Below are 4,828 nucleotides of genomic sequence, written 5' to 3' on the forward strand. Positions count from 1 at the left end.
AAAAGGGATTCCCTTCCCTCTTGCGCTTCCCAGGTGAGGCGATGCCTCGCCCTGCTTCAGCTCTCGCTGGTCAGGCTGCAGCAGCTGACCAGCACCAATTGTCCGGCACTCACTAGTGAGATGACCCCAGTACCTCAGTTGAAAATGCAGAAATCACCGGTCTTCTGTGTCGCTCGCGCTGGCAGTTGGAGACTGGAGCTGTTCCTATTTGGCCATCTTGCTCCGCCCCCCATCAGATTTTTTTCTTAGCTTGAGAATATAGTATCAGGAGATCTGAGTCTATTTCACAAATATTTATTGATTGCGTTCAAAATCAGCCAAGCTCGCTCATTTTTAAAAAATCCTTCCTACAGCAATAGATTATCACAAATAGAAATAAGCTATTAATCTTTGCAATATAGAATGCTCTTGGTATCATATTTTTCTTTTTGACTTTGGCACTAGTGGTTATGTTCTGATAGAGTTCATTGGTTTTTGTGTATTGGGATATATTAGATTTCATAACTTTCATTGCAATTTTAAAACTACTACAATTCTTCCTGTATTGCCATCCATCTACAACACTATATCTCAAATTGTTATGGGATGTTTTTATTAAGACTGGCTTCTTTCACCTTTTTCAAGTGAGTTCTATAGACTAAGTATTAGACCCCTGATGCTCAAGGTATGATCTTAATCTTACCTGGTAGTTTGTCAGCAATGCAGAATTTTATGCCCTATCCCAGACCTACTGAATTAGAATCTGCATTATATGGCTCATTCTTATGTGCATTAGTATTTGAAAAGTGCAGGTGGAGGATCAGTGTCTGGTATATGGTAGATGCTAAAATAAATATTTGATAGAATAGTGAATATGATAAAATGTTATAAGTAGACAGCAGAAATTATATATTATTTGTTTTAAACAAGGACAGTCGAAGAATGTGGAGAAATTTTTAAAACTTTCAAACAAATTTTGAATGTTAAAATGTGGAAATAAGTATCAGAAAGGAGGTTAGATTATTTCAGGATATAAGAGCCTTCTTTTGCATAAAGAAAAGTGAAATGAATCATAAATGTAGTCATGAATTTTAGATATGAGATTATGTGCCAGCATACTTTGTAAATTATATTATCAAATAACAGTGTTATTAATTTTTTTACATTAGTACAATTGTGGAATTAATAATTATAAGAAATTTTTCTCTTTAAAGGAAGTTATGATTATTGTGATATACAAAACCTTTCTCGTTCCCATATGTGACCAAAGCATGTCTTTCCTTGTGTCCTGTATCTACTTTCTGATTCTGGCTCTGTCCTTACTCCGTAGGGATCGAAATCTACAGCATGACACTGTGACACACAAGGGGAAGAGGACAAGCTTTTTATAAATAAAGATTGATTTTGAAAATTAAGTAGGTGACATAATGGCATAATAAGTGGCCAAAAATTGATTGAGCCATCAGTAAAGTGATTTATTGTTAGTTTAAAAAGTACACTGATAAATCTGATCAACCTGAAACCCTTAACGATTAAGCATGAACATCTCTTCTGTTATTAAATAAGCTGAGAAAAACAGTATGTCAACATTATATAAAGTAATATTTTTATTAGCTAGAATTTGTTTTAATGAACATGGCTTAAAAATGCAATCTGTCATGTTCCTTGTTCAAAACTCTTTTAAGGAACTCTTATTCAAAATGGGATCACTTGGATAAGCAAGTAACAGCCTACAATATATTATTAGGAAATGTTCATGTTTGTAAAAATCATTAGGCCAGCTTCTTCTTTAAAGTTAACTGGCACAAACTGGTTGAAACTGGTAAGGCCTTCTGGATTTGCTTTGAGCCATTAAAGACAACTAGACTTCAGGGTCAGTCTGTTCCATTTTATAAATAATATAATATCTTTGAGTTAAATCAGCATTATGCTTTATGAGCCTTTCTTAGGGACAACATAAGAAAATATACATTTACGTGTTTTGAGATGGAGTTCTACTGAGTGATAATTGTTATTTTGGTTTTACAAAATTATAATCCTATGTGGCTTGTCTTTTGTTTTATCCTAGGGAAATTATTATTAAAGAAAAATCAGAGTATAACATACTAATGACACTGGAAGAAGGAAAATTCATTCCTTTTTATCTCTAGCTTTCTCATTGAAGTTCTATTTTTTCTGTCAATGATTCTTTTTTTTTTTTTTTTTTTTTGGAGACGGAGTCTCGCTCTGCCCCCAGGCTGGAGTGCAGTGGCGCGATCTCGGCTCACTGCAAGCTCCGCCTCCCGGGTTCACGCCATTCTTCTGCCTCAGTCTCCCGAGTAGCTGGGACTACAGGCGCCCGCCGCTACGCCCGGCTAATTTTTTTGTATTTTTAGTAAGAGATGGGGTTTCACTGTGTTAGCCAGGATGGTCTGGATCTCCTGACCTCGTGATCCGCCCACCTCGGCCTCCCAAAGTGCTGGGATTACAGGCGTGAGCCACCGCGCCCGGCGGTGTCAATGATTCTTAAGCTTTATTGCACAGCAGAATCATCTGAGGAACTTGGTAAAATGCAGATTGGTGCACCCAAATTGTTCTGAAGTGACATACAGAAATTTCGATTTTTAACAAACTCTCTAGGCAATTATGATGTTGCATATGCTCTTTTCAGAAACGTTTCTCTAATGTCTTCACATTTAACATTAATACACTCCTAATTACCTCAAGTAAATGACTTAATTAAGGATTGTTTTTAACTTTGTGGTATTGCCTTCGATTCTAAAACACACATTGGGATGTTTATGCTTTAGAAGTATAATGGAATATCTAAAATATAAATTTTATTTAAGGCTATCATATCGGTTTCATAAAAGAAATAAATACTACAAGTATTTCTACTTCTCTCAAATAGGAAACATCTTAATTCTTGCTAATTTTTAAGGAAATTATTGTTATGTAAATATGGTCTGTACAACACTATTAGCTGTTTCAAACCTTATATTTTGTATCCATAAATAAATGTTCAAAAACAACTTAATTACTTAAACACTTTTGACAGTATTTTCCTAGTAATAGTGTCCTTAGTAAGTTTCATGATGTTAATTGTGTAAGGAGTTCAAAAAAATCTAAGAATTCTCTGACAGTGGATTACTGTCAGATTCACATTAATTTTTCAGAAAAAAGTCAGAGGCCTAATTAAGTATTTTAAGTCTGCCTTTATATGCTCTGATTTTTAAATGACTAAGCAATGAGGATTTTATGACTTCTTAGAGACTGTTCCACACAAAACACACATTTAAGCTGTTTTAGAAATGTCCTTGTACAGTTTCACCTCATTACTCCTCTTGGACTCCTTTCTCCTTACTGTATAACCTTTGCAAATAAATATGACCTTCTTGTCTTTATTTGGTCAACACCTACATTGACAGTTATACATGTTTTCTAAACTTTGTAAAGCTTTTATTATGTGGATTGGTCAGGGCTGGACATTTTGTTTAGATTGAGTTCCTTGGAAAACTAAAGGTTGAGTGAAAAGAAAACATTTTGGTGCACGACTTGTTATTGGAAAGCTTTGCAAAATGTATTCATCTGCTTTCTGGTTCTAGGGAGCTCTATATGCTAAAAAAAATGTGCTTCTTTCTTCGCTGTTTGAATGACTTGTACAGCCATCTGAACATCCATGATACTTGTGCAATACTATACATTTAGAAGGGATTGGGTTATATTTGTACTGACCTTACAACTCCAGAGGTTTGAGTACATTGTGAATATGTCTGTGTTACTGGTTAACTTAAAATTTTTAGTATTTGAATTTCACCCCAGTAATATTTCATTTGACATGCAATAATAAGGAAGTGTGTGTGTGTGTGTGTGTGTGTGTGTGAATGAGTTCTAATTCTTCTTCTTTTATTTATGTCTAGAGTCAGACCAGCATCCTTTCACTTATTCAAGGACAACTCAGTAAAATATATCTAAAATTAAATACTGTGTGAAATAAATGAAAGCCAAACCTGCTTAGAATAATAAAGATCATTTATAGTTTATTGGCATTTAAATGTTAACTTTTTAAAAATGCAGTAACCAGTGCTGAAATTGGGTTCTCAAATATCAGTCTATAAGGAGTTTTATCAAAGCTAGGTAGTAACCAGGGCACCACTTCTTGCTATGTGGTACACATTTTAATTTTTCCTTTGATATGCATTTTCATATTCATTGTTAAATTTTTATATTTAAAAAGGACTTTTTTTCTTTACTGCATTACAATGGTGCTAACTCTGTTCATTATTATCTGCATATATGACTATTCATTTTAATGCTCTAATATCCTTGCAGATTGAATATTATCCAGCAATAACTTGTCCAAACTCATAGCCATTCCAATATATTTAAATTATACTCTTTTTATTGTTTTTGTATTTCCCAGTTTGGGGTTGGTCTAGTCATATTTTGATTTCATTGCTTTCTTTAAATTGCTTGTTACTTTTCATTTAAGTTCATTAGTTAAATCTCCCTTTTTCTCCTGGCTTTGCTATTTAAAAAAATGTTTTGGGTTATTTTATATTGCAATTTTTCAGTATGCACATAATGTCTGTGTGTAAATACTATGGAAATTGTATTATTTTATAACATTGATGCTTACTATTTAAGAACATCAATTTATAGCTTGATATAGGCAATTTATGAAAGGCAGATTTAATCAATTTTTTTTTACTTTTTAAATATTCACTGGCTACTTTTTCTTTAGAATTTCTGATGTCTTTGCAAAGATCTCTTTATATTCCCTTTATAATTCCCTTGACTTGAATGAATTCATTTTCTTCTTTTCCACCTTTGTATCTTACTAGACAGGCCTTGGCTAACTGTATATTTA

Source organism: Colobus angolensis, unplaced genomic scaffold (assembly GCF_000951035.1).
Source record: "Colobus angolensis palliatus isolate OR3802 unplaced genomic scaffold, Cang.pa_1.0 Scaffold161, whole genome shotgun sequence".
NCBI lineage: Eukaryota > Metazoa > Chordata > Mammalia > Primates > Cercopithecidae > Colobus > Colobus angolensis.